Source organism: Halichoerus grypus, chromosome X, assembly GCF_964656455.1.
Source record: "Halichoerus grypus chromosome X, mHalGry1.hap1.1, whole genome shotgun sequence".
Lineage (NCBI taxonomy): Eukaryota > Metazoa > Chordata > Mammalia > Carnivora > Phocidae > Halichoerus > Halichoerus grypus.
The window spans coordinates 70,659,019-70,671,770 of record NC_135727.1 but is presented as its reverse complement, the minus strand read 5'-3'; the positions used below and the strand labels follow the sequence as shown (position 1 = coordinate 70,671,770).

Below are 12,752 nucleotides of genomic sequence, written 5' to 3'. Positions count from 1 at the left end.
AGGTAGAGCTTCTCCAGGACAATGAGGAAAGAAGGTATTAAACTTCCAGGGAGCAACAGAAAAAAAAAAGTGAAAAGACAACTCACAGAATGAGAGAAAATATTTGCAAATTATATATATATATATATATATATATATATATGTTAAAGCACTAGTATATAAATTCTTACAACTTGATAATAAGACAAATAGTCCAGTTAAAATATTGACAAAGGAGGGGTGTCTGGGTGGCTCAGTCGGTTAAGCCCCAACTCTTGATTTCAGCTCAGGTCATGATCTCAGGGTCCTGAGATTGAGCCCCGCGTCAGGCTCTGCGCTGGCATGGAGCCTGCTTAAGATTCTCTCTCTCCCTCTGGCCCTCCCCTCCCCCACCGCTCACATGCTCTCTTCTCTCTCTTTCTCTCTCTCAAAAAAAAAAAAAAAAAAAAAACTGACAAAAGAGACTTCCAATTTCCAGTCTGGAACGTAAGGAGTTTAGAAGTCACCACTCTGTCCTAACAAGTAAAAAGCTTAACAAACTGAAAAATCAACAACTCTGGGCAGGGGCCCTGGGATCGAGCCCCGCATTGGGCTCCCTGCTGTGCTTCTCCCTTTCCCTCTGCCCTTCTCCCTTGCTTGTGCTCGCTCTCTCTTGTGCTCTCTGTATCTCTCTCTAAAATAAATGAGTAAAATCTTTAAAAAAAAATCAACAACTCTTCCTAGATCTGTCAGAAAAGTAAGGTCACAAGGCAAACCACTGTTCCCAAAATTGCAGAGATAGGCAGATACACAGAATCATAACTCTTCAGAGAAGAAACCTCTGCAAGAACCAGTACTGGCATAGAAAAATCTGAACTATAATTGATGAAATGCTGGAGGCTCAGAGTAGACAAGCCTGAGAGATAAAAAACCCAGGAAGATGGGGCACCTGGGTGGTGCAGTCAGTTAACCGGCGGACTCTTGGTTTTGGCTCACGTAGTGATCTCAGGGTTGTGGGATTGAGCCCCACGTTGGGCTCCACGCTCAGCACAGAGTCTGCTTGGATTCTCTCTTCCTCTGCCCCTCCCCACTATGCTTGCTCTCTCTCTCTTTCTCTCTTTAGAATAAATAAATAAATCTTTAAAAAAAATTCAGGGAGGGTGCCTGGGTGGCTCAGTCATTAAGCGTCTGCCTTCAGCTCAGGTCATGATCCCAGGGTCCTGGGATCGAGTCCCACATCAGGCTCCTTGCACAGCGGGGAGTCTGCTTCTCTCTCTACCTGCTTGTGTTCCCTCTGCTGTGTTCCCTGCCTGCTTGTGTTCCCTGCCTGCTTGTGTTCCCTCTCTCGCTGTCTCTCCCTCTGTCAAATAAATAAATAAAATCTTAAAAAAAAGTCAGGGAGACCCAGTTATGGGGACCCCACAGGTTTATGAGTTTTACCTCCAGATTCTTATAAGGAAGACTAATGAAGAATCTCCTCAGGATTCCAGCAAGAGGAGAGGAAAATAATCATTCTAAAATATGCCAGACCATTCTGTTCTACCTAACAAGGCCTGCCCTCAAGAGAAACTACTTTATGGCCGCCTAACCTATTGGGGTTTTATCAGAGCATAACCAACCTGGGGGCAGGGAAATACCCAAATCCTGACCCCTCTATCCACCCTGTATCACCTGAGGGGTGGGAGAAAAAAACTGAGAGACATAAGTTCACAGCCCAGGGGCAGAGGCTACTGAAAAACTGAGGCCTAATCATAGGACTATAAAATGCTTCCCCTCCCGCCAAACTTTACCAGTACATTACTACAGGCCTATTTACCAAAGTTCCTTTTACCTAGCACATCATGTCTGGTTTCCACCAAAAAATTACAAGGCATACCAAAGGACAAAAAAATACAGTTTGAAGAAACAGAGCAAACATCAGAACTAGACCCAGGTGTTGGAATTATCAGACCATAAATTTATTTATTTATTTATTTATTTATTTATTTATTTATTTGACAGAGAGAGAGACAGCAAGGGACGGAACGCAAGCAGGGGGAGTGGGAGAGGGAGAAGCAGGCTTCCCGCTGAGCAGAGAGCCCGATTCGGGGCTCGATCCCAGGACCCTGGGATCATGACCTAAGCCGAAGGCAGACCCTAAGGACTGAGCCACCCAGGTGCCCCTCAGACCATAAATTTAAAACAATTATGATTAATATGCTAGGGGCATAACATGCAAGATAACATGCAAGAACAGATGAGAAATTTTAGCAGAGAGATGGAAATTCTAAAAAAGAATCAAAAAGAATTGCTGGAGATCAAAAACACTATAACAGAAATGAAGAATGCCTTTAACAGGCTCATTAGTAGACTGGACATGGCTGAGGAAAGAATCTCTGAGCTTGAAAATAACTCAATAGAAACCTGCAGAAATGAAAACCGAAGTGAAAAAGACTTTCTTAAGAAAAGGGGACTGATAATCTAGGCACTGTGGGTAAACAAAAAAAGTATAATATATTCATAATGGGAATACCAGGAGAAGAAAGAAAAAAAGGAACAGAAGAAATCTTTCTTATTCTTAATTAATCTAATAGACAACAGTATGCTCAAAATTATAAGAGCAAAAATGTATTCAATTATGTATGTTTGTGTGTGTGTATTGCCTGTGTGCATGTGTGTATATGCTCATCATAGGTGAAATGAAAGACAGCATTGAAACAAAGGATGAGAGGGAAGAATTAAGATTATTTTGTTATTACAAGGTACGCACACTGCCTGTGAGTTGGTACAGTGTTATTTGTTATTTCGTTATTTGAAAAGTGGACGTGATGTGGGTTAGTTGTAAATGTATACGGAAAACTCTAGGGCAACCACTAAAAAAAGGTAAAAAAAAAAAAGCAGTATAATCGATATGCTAAGAAAGGATACAAAATGGAATCATATAAAATGTTCAGTTAAAACCACAAAAGGCAGAAGAAGAGTAGAAGAAAAAATAGGAAAAAAATAACAAGGGTAACAAACAGAAAACACCAACAAATATGGTAAATATTATCATGTTAATGTTAATGGTCTAAATGTACCAATTAAAAGAGATTGTCAGAGTGGATCAGAAAACAAGATCCAGCTATATGTTGTCTACCAGAAATCCACCTTAAATATAGACATATAGATTAAAAGTAAATGGATGGAGGAAAATAGGCCATGCTAACATTAATCAAAAGAAAGCAGGAGCAGCTATATGAATTTCATACAGAGCAGACTTCAAAACAAGGAAAGGTATCAAGGATAAAGATGAGCATTGCATAATGATAAAAGGGTCACTTCTCCGAGAAGATATAACAATCTTTAACATGTAGGCACCTAACAAGAGAGCATCGAATTATATGAGGCAAAAACTAATAGCATTTCAAAAGAAATAGATGAGTCTAGGATCTTCACTGGAGACTTTAACACCCCTCTATCAGAAATGGACAGATGCAGCAATCAGAACATCAATAAGGATATAGTTGAACTCAATAGAACCAGCAATCAACTGGATATAATTGACATCTGTAGACTACTTTATCCCACAACAGCAGATTACATGTCCTTCTCAAGCTTACAGGGAACATTCACCGGGACAGATCACATTCTGGGCCATAAAACACACCTTAACAATTTAAAGAACAGAATTTAAAGGAATAGGATTCATTCAATTTCTGTTGTCAGGCGGCAGTGGAATTAAACCGAAAATCAATAACAGAAAGATAATCGGAAAAATCCCAAAATATGTGAAGATTAAACAACACACTTCTAAATAACACACAAGTCAAAGAAGAAATCTAACAGACATCAGGAAAATATTTTCACTAAATGAAAATGAAAACACAGCTTATTGAAACGTGTGGAATACAGCAAAACCAGAGCTCAGAGGGGAATTTATAGCATTGAATGCATGTATTAGAAAAGAACTGGGACGCCTGGGTGGCTCCGTCGGTTAAGTGTCAGCCTTCGGCTCAGGTCATAATCCCAGGGTCCTGGGATGGAGTCCTACATCAGGCTCCTTGCTCAGCGGGGAGCCTGCTTCTCCCTCTGCCTGCCGCTCGCCCTGCTTGTGCTCACTCTCTCTCTCTCTCTCTCTGACAAATAGATAAAATCTTTAAAAAAAAAAAGAAAAAGAAAGAAAGAAAGAAAAGAAGAGGGGCACCTGACTGGCTTAGCCAGAGGAGCATGCAACTCTTGATCTCGGGGTTGTGAGTTCGAGCCCCACATTGAGTGTACAGATTACTTAAATAAATAAATAAACTGTTAAAAAAAAAAAGAAAGAAAAGAAGAAAGATCTAAAATTGATAATCTGGGTGGCTCAGTCAGTTAAGCATCTGCCTTTGGCTCAGGTCACGATCCCAGGATCTTGGGATCCAGTCCCACATCGAGTTCCTTGCTCAGCGGGGAGCCTACTTCTCCCTCTCCCTCTGCCTGCCACTCCCCCTTGCTTGTGGTCGCTCTCCCTCTCTCTCTCTCTGATAAATAAACAAACAAACAAATAAATAAAATCCTTAAAAATATTTATAATAAATAAAATTGATAATCTAAGTTTCCACCTTAGAAAACTAGAAAAAGAAGAGCATGTTTGATCCAAGCAGAAGAAAAGAAATACTAAGAATTAGAGTAGAAATTAATAAAACTGAAAATAGGAAATCAATAGAGAAAATCAAAGAAACCAAAAGCTGGTTCTTTGAAAAGATCAATACATTGAATTATACAATTGAATTGTATACTTTAAATGGGTGCATTATGTGGTGTGTGAATTATACCTCAATAAAGCTGCTTTTAAAAATCAGATCAAAACTATGGAAACAGGGGCACCTGGCTGGCTCAGTCAGCAGAGCATGTGATTCTTGATCTGGGGGTAGTGAGCTCGAGCTTCATGTTGGGCAAAGAGATTACTAAAAGCAAACAAACAAACAAAACAAAACCAAAACACCCTCCACCAAAACCACAAAAAAAAAACAAAACAAAAACTATGGAAACAGTAAAAAGATCAGTGGTTGCCAGGGGTTAAGGAGGAGAGAGAGATGAATAGTCAGAGCACAGAGGATTTTTAGGGCTTTGAAACTATTCTTTCTAATACAGTAATGGTAGATATATGTCATTATACATCACAATCCATAGAATGTACAACACCAAGAGTGAACCCTAAAGTAAACTATGGACTTTGGATGATACCAGTGTGTCTGTGTAGGCTCCTTGATTGTAACAAATATGTTGATCGTGAGGGAGGCTGGGGTGAGGGGCAGGGGGCATATGGGAACTTTCTGTACTTTCAGGTCGATTCGATGTGAACCTAAAACTGCTCTAAAAATAAAGCCCACTTAAAAGAGAAAAAAAAAGTAAATCAGAGACTGTTCAAACAGAATGTGAAATAACAAGAAAAATCCTGTACCTTTAAACTTTCTCTTCCATGGCTCCTTTTTAGGCCTAAGAAAACTAGGTCTGTAAAAAGTACAGTTCATGTCCTCCTTCACTATCTAGACTGAGAAGCCTACCTCCTCTTCCTCCTTAACTTGAGTAAGCTGGCCAGAGAGCCTCATGAGGACCTCTGTTGTAGGCTCCCTGTGACATTTCAACTCCAGGCATTCTGCTTCGCTCTACCTGGACAAGTGAGCTGATAAAATTTAATCCAGGGGACGCCTGGGTGGCTCAGTCGGTTAAGCATCTGCCTTCAGCTCAGGTCATGATCCCAGGGTCCTGGCATGGAGCCCCATGTTGGGCTCTCGGCTCAGCAGGAGCCTGCTTCTCCCTCTCCCTGCTGCTCCCCCTGCTTGTGCTCTCTCTCTCTGACAAATGAATAAATAAAATCCTTAAAAAAAATTCAATCCAGAAGGTGATCCGCACTAACTATGGAGAAATCTTTACCTTTTACACTCTTACCATCTTCTCTGTTTCCAGCTAGCATGGCCTGGCTACCTAACCTGTCCACCATTATGCCATCTTCCTCCGAATTCAAGATCCCAGTCAAACAAACAAAAGTATTAAAAACACTAATGGTAAATCTAATGAAAAATGCTAATGTTAAAAGTGCTATCCTGGAAAGAGAGTGCAGAGGAGACCTAATTTGTTACCAACTCAGGAAACAGAGGAAGTCACCCTCCTTCAAATTGGCCTAATTAGCACTCATTGTAGCCTGATCTCCAAGAGATTCTGACCCTGAAACAACTTGCTGCAAGCTGCTCTGACAAGAAATAACTAATTGCACACCTACCTGTGAAAAATAATTCATCTCATTATTGAACATCCATCTCGTTAACTCTCCCTTCCAGTGCCTGATAATGGTGACTATGTACTGAGCTCTAAGTATGTGCCAGGCATCATGCGATACATGTTATATATTTTTTCATTTAACTCTTACAACAACCATGTCAGTACCCTTCATCTATCTTATAGGTAAAGAGACTGAGCTTGGGAGAAGGTAAGTAATTTTCCCATGAACACACAGCTAGTAAGTCAAAGAGCCAGGATTCATTCTCTTAACTCTAAAATATTAGTGAAATCTTCACAATATCATTCTCATCTCTATATAGCCAATATTTCATCGGAAAAAACACTTTGTTACAATTCAATTTCGATCCATTTTAACTTCAAAGCATACTTCCTTCCTATTTAATCTTGCCTTCATAGATATTTTTATTGCAGTTCAATCTAAGTTTCCTCATTCTTGAAGCCAAGCCAGGTCCCAAAACAGACTTCGTTCTTGGTGTTTCTATTTCATGAATACCACACTACCGAACTTGTACATAACCCCCAGGGTCCTCTCCGCCTGTTTTGCTGCTTACGGCCCAGGCCTTAGCTTCTCCTCTAGGGCCTAAGATTCATATCTCTATTTTTCCATATTACATTTCTTTGCTTTTTTTTTTTTCTTTCTTGTTCTTTTCTAGAAAACAAGAAACTAGCCCATAGGGACTACTCACCTGGCTAGACCAGAATGACACAGATTGCCTCATGAACTGGAATTCTGCCAGCCCAAGAGCTCAATATCCCAGGTCACAAATGATGAAGAGATGAAAAGGCAATAGCTCTTTTGTGATCGCTTTTCTGATGGCTGCTAGAATGACAAAAAAAAAAAAAAAAAAAGAAATATTACATCGGTAAGAGTAACCATTAAACTCTTCCATATTATTACAGAGTAGAAATCAATGTAATAAGTCCCCAGCATGATCATAAATAATTTTTCTCCTGTTATCGACCAATACCAAATATACAGCATTAATATAAAAACAGCTCTAAGGCTCCTTGCCAGCTAACCAACTCCCCTCCTCCAACCCATTGCCAGCAATTATGCACCTCAGCATCCAATTATTTCAATGTTCTTTCAATTCACAACAAATGATAGCTAGAACTGAATATGTGCCAGATTACCATCACAGCAGTTAATCTTCTTAAGGTTTTCGTAACTGGAACTCTAGGTCTCCAATTCAGTCGCATTTTTGCTTTACATTTTCTCTTCTATGCTTCTAGCTAAATATCTTACCAAGACATAGACACAATCATATTGAATAAAGTCAGGGCAACTGAGATCAAAACCCTCACAGTAAGCAGATCCTACACAGTCTTCTAAATATTGTGGGTTTTAGATGGTTCTGGAAAAGAATGGAAAAAGAGTATTCCAAAAAAAAACAACACATTTTTAAAGCTACAAGTTTCTAATTACAAAAAGGCCAAAATTCATCACCATCTACTAGACACATTCCTATCAAAATTGTGATCCTTAGTCAATTTCAATTCCAATGGTGGCATTAATGACTTAGCAAATATACACCAATTTCCCATTTGTTGCAGTCAAAATATTCCAAAGCTGTCAAATTACTTCCCAGCTACCAATACCAGTTCCAAAATTTCTATAAGATCTAAGCAAAATAACTTCAAAAAGTTTCCTTAGTATACCATCTGACTAATAAAATTTTAAACAATAATGACCCTAGTTATATTTTAGATTCAAACTAATCACATAGATTCCAATATTATCTCCTATTATACCCCTAATTGCACCCTATGCTTAAGCAAAACAAACAAGCCAACAAATAAAAAACCCAAACTATCCACCAGTTCCTAAACCATTCTCACTTTTGCTCTTGCTCATGCACTGAGCTTCCATCTCCTCTTCTTAACTCTGGGTGTCCCAAATTCTACTGTTTCCTTTGCAGAGCTCTTAATGGGAGGGTGCTTATTTTCCTTCACTCACCCCTTCCCGTAAGTCAAGATCAGGTTAGCATCTTCTCATGTCTTCTTTACTGGATCCCCAAAGTATTATTTCACTCTCTTCCCTCAACAGCCCTTCTTTCCTCAAAGTCCATACTACTCAATTATATCACCCTTTCAATGTTAAATGTCAACTTCCAGGTCTCCCCCACTACGTTTACTGAGGACTTTAATACTGCTTTCTTTTCACCTTTTCATCTTGAAAGCCTTCATCAGCCCCCTTGATGATCTAATGTCCAAATTTCACAGCTCCTTGAGATAGTCTATTCTAATTTCTTCATCTCAACTGTTTCAGTCATTTCTTTCTATAGTGACACCTGGAATGGTTCTACCTCTAAAACCAAACGCCAAGTCTTCTCTCAGAACTACTTGTTTTCCTACCTCTCCTATATCTTACACTCCTTGAATTTACACTTTGACTCTTTCAAGGCCTTTAATTCATCAGCTCTTTCACCTATTCTCCAAGGCTACCATGTCCCTTTGAACTTCACTTCCTTCTCTACCTAGGAGAGATCCCAGGGACAGTGAAGCTTCAATGACAGTAACCAGCACTCTCAGTTCTCCTAACCCCTTGATTTTCCACCATACCTATTCTGCCAATCCCCCCCCCAACAAAACAACCCAGCTATTTATATTTTCCATTCCTGTTTACAGATAACAAAGTACTACTGAGTAAAATCCTACACTCCCGACCACCAGTTTCCCCACCACCCACCACCTCCACTGCTATTAGAATGATCTTTCAAAATATAAATTAGGCAGGACTTCAGGAATGGCAGCGTAAGGGGCTCAGCCAATCCTTCCCCCCACCAAACAACAATACAACTGTAGAAAATTGTCAAAAACAACTATCTCAGGACTCTGGAAATAGACAAAAATTAAATAAATTGAGAAGTGTTCAAGAAAACCTATTGAACCTTGGGTAAGAACAGTGGGAATCTATGGTGTTTCAGCCTGAGGCTGTTCACATCCCACCCCCACCCCCTTCCCAGCTCCACTGGAGCTGATTTTACAAGGGCAGGGCAAGACAAGCCATAAAAACTAACAACTTGGCTGCTAGAGGGGAATTACTTGTTCAGGAATGAGCACAAAAAAGTCCTATGCCCAGGGGTATTGAAAACAAAAGCAAACTCCTTAGATCAGGGAAAAACACATCACAGTTACCTGAGGTCACAGTATTGGTTGGGGCAAGAAGCAACAGAACAGCAGGCCTGCCAAAAGTTTAGCCAGAGAGATCCAGAAAACAAGACAGCCGTAATGGGACTTGATAAGCTCCCTCATTTCCCTGGTGATCTAGAAGGCCATGCATATGTGCAAGGCTGCACTCAAGCTCAGGGTACTGGAGAGGGTCCTAGTCATCTACATTTGCCTGGCTGAAGGTGAAAACTTGCATGGACACAGAGGACACATGAGAAAGCCTAGCAGAAAGTAAAAATCAGGTAAGACCTGTATAAACTCCCTGAACTTTGAATTTGCTGCCTGACCCACACACAATTCCATCAACAAACCATGGAAGACAATACCGGCCCAAGGTGCTTCAGGACAACCTCTAAAAAAGCACTGGCTGACCACTAAGCTATCCTGACCCCAGGTAGGACACCTAGGAAGCCAGGCTTAAAAATAAAAAGAATTTTTTAAAAACTGAAGAGAAATATCAGTGCGCTACACACTGTGCATTCTGTGAAGACAGACTCTACAGAATTAGTCCAGGCAGGCCATTAAAGAAAGGAAAGAGAAAGAAAGAAAAAAGAAAGAAAGAAGAAAGAAGGAAAGAAAGAAAGAAAGAAAGAAAGAAAGAAAGAAAGAAAGAAAGAAAGAAAGAAAGAAAGAAGGAAAGAAAGAAGGAAAGAAAGAAGGAAAGAAAGAAAGAAAGAAAGAAAGAAAGAAAGAAAGAAAGAAAGAAAGAAAGGAAGGAAGAAAATCACAATGGCCTCTGTGAGTGGTGGTATCAGAACCTGAGCTTAACCTTTTGAGGACCTGCTGACTGTTTTCCAAAGTGGCTGCACCCACTAGGATGGCTATGATAAAAAAAAAAAGGACAATAAACAAGTGTTGGCAAGGATGGGGAGAAAACTGTGGTGGGAATGTAAAATGGTGTGACTGCTTTAGAAAACCGTGTAACAGTTCCTCAAAAGGTTAATCATATAGTAACCATATATGACCCAAAAAGTGGAAACAACTCTAAAATGTCCATCAACTGATAAACGAGATAAGTTACTGTGAAACTGAATAAGGAAACCTCATTTAAAATGCAGTCATGTGTGCTTGCTTCAGCAGCACATATACTAGAACTTGGAACGATATAGAGAAGATTAGCACAGGCCCCTGCTCAAGGATGACCCGCAAATTCGTGAAGCGTTCCATATTTTATTTTTAAAAATGAAATGAAACGAAATGAAATAAAATAAAATTAAATTAAATTAAAAACTGTCAGGAGGCCAGAAGGGGGAGCTCTCATGCCACACCACTCCTTGTACCCCTTTGCAGACCCAAGGGTAAGAAACTTACTTTACTATCCCAGCAGGATGGAGGAAGATCTTTTCCTTGCCCAGCAACAGCCCAGGCAATGAGAGACTATTACAACTCAGCCAACGAAAAGCCACTACACTTCAAACTCCCAGTTTACTCCAGTGGACTTTTTGTTTATAAGAGCCCCTCCCAGCACCCCCCTTTTCTTTATAATAGAGCAGTCCTCGAGGTCCTTTGTTCTCCCAACTTGCCTGTGGCTTTTGCTAGAGCTGGCTTGTCCCGAATTGCAATTCCTCTGCTACTCCCAACTAAACCCCTTTTGCTGGTACAATAACTGGCTATTTTACTTTTAAGATTGACAGTGCATTCATACAATGGAATACTATTCAGACATAAAAAGGCATGAAGTAAGTACTGATAGATGCTACAACATGGATGAACCTTGAAAACACTATGCTAAGTGAAAGAAGCCAGGGCAAAAAGCCACATATTGTATGATTCCATTTATATGAACTATCCAGAGTGGGCAAATCCACAGAGACAGAAAGTAGATTATTGGTCACTGGGGGCCTAGTGGAAGGAGAAGTGGAAAGTGACTGCTCACCAGTACGGAGTTCCTTTTTGGTGTGAAACATATGTTCTGGAATTAGATAATGGTCACAGTTGCATAACCTTGTGAATATACTAAAAAATACTGAGTTATATACTTTAAAGTGGTGGGTTTTATGGTATGTGAATTACATCTCAATAAAAAAAACACTAATGCTAAATGAAAGCATCCAGATGCAAAAGGCTATATAGTGTATGATTCCACTCATACGAAATCTCTAGAAATGCAAGTCAATAGAGACATAAAGCAGATTAGCGGTTGCTTGGAGCTAGGAGTGGGAAAGGAGAATGACTGAACAGGGTATAAGAGATCTTGTAGCCTGATGGAAATATTCTAAAATTGGATTGTGGTCATGGTTGCACAATTATATAAATTTACTAAAAATCACTTTAAATACATGAATTTTATGCTATATAAATTATACCTCAATAAAGCTGTTGCTAAAAAAGAAAATATAAATAAACTAGAGCTTCTTAGAGAAATGGCAGGTTTGGGGCAAGAAATATACATGTAAGCTTTGTGCCAGAAATCAAGCAAGTATGGAACCCTAATGAGTAGTGTCAGAGGGATATAGGAGGCAAAGCTCTGGTAAAATATAGGATGATTCGAGCATTAACAAGAATAATGAATGCAATCAATTGAAACCCATTGAATACATTAAAAAAACATGAGTTCACAATGATAGAGAACAAACACAATTCATTAGATATCACTGAAAATAACTAGGGCACCAACTCTTTATTCTGAAAATTGCCAGTCAAATCCAAGATCAAGAATTAAGCATTTCTCTTGCTTTCCCTTTAAAGGTAATCCAATAGCCATAGTTGATGACAGAAAGTTTACTTTCAGAAACTAACTAATGTAGAAGATAAAATTAGGAAATCACCATTTTGAACCTCCCAGTAAAATAATTAATTTTGTCAATAATCATCAATGGATTAGACCATTAGCTAAAAGATTGATGGAAAACATCATAATGAAGGAATTAGGTATCACCTGTTCATTAATAGATATGTGCCTCCAGATGTGATTCAAAGTGAATTACACAGCAACTTCTGTGAAGTATTCTTGACCAAAAAAAAAAAAAAAAAGTTGAATCTGTGTATCATCAAGCTTCTAAAGCTAACGTCCATTATAGACAAATATGGAGTACAGAGGAACAAAGTAAATGACAGTATAAGAAAGCAAACAGACAAATCCACAATGTGGGATTTTCTATAGGACAACTGACCCACTTTCTGCAATAAGCCCATGGCTTGAAAAAGAAAAAGTGAGGTGAAGACTGCTTTAGACTAAGAAAGACTTAAGAAATAATAACTATCTTGCATAACTGAAACTTTATACCCCTTGACCAACTTTTTCCCCATTCCCCCTCTCCTCTTTGATTGTGGAGAATATTTCACAAATATATCAAATCACCAAGTTACACACCTTTAAATACATACAAGTTTGAATTGTCAGTTAGACTTTATTTTAGTCTGTCCGGGCTGCTATAACAAAT

General features: G+C 39.2%; 1 pseudogene; it reads left to right on the top strand.

The window, feature by feature from the left end:
- Nucleotides 1-10,433: 10,433 nt before the first annotated feature.
- On the top strand, nucleotides 10,434-10,542 carry LOC118553530 (U6 spliceosomal RNA; annotated as a pseudogene).
- Nucleotides 10,543-12,752: the final 2,210 nt, after the last annotated feature.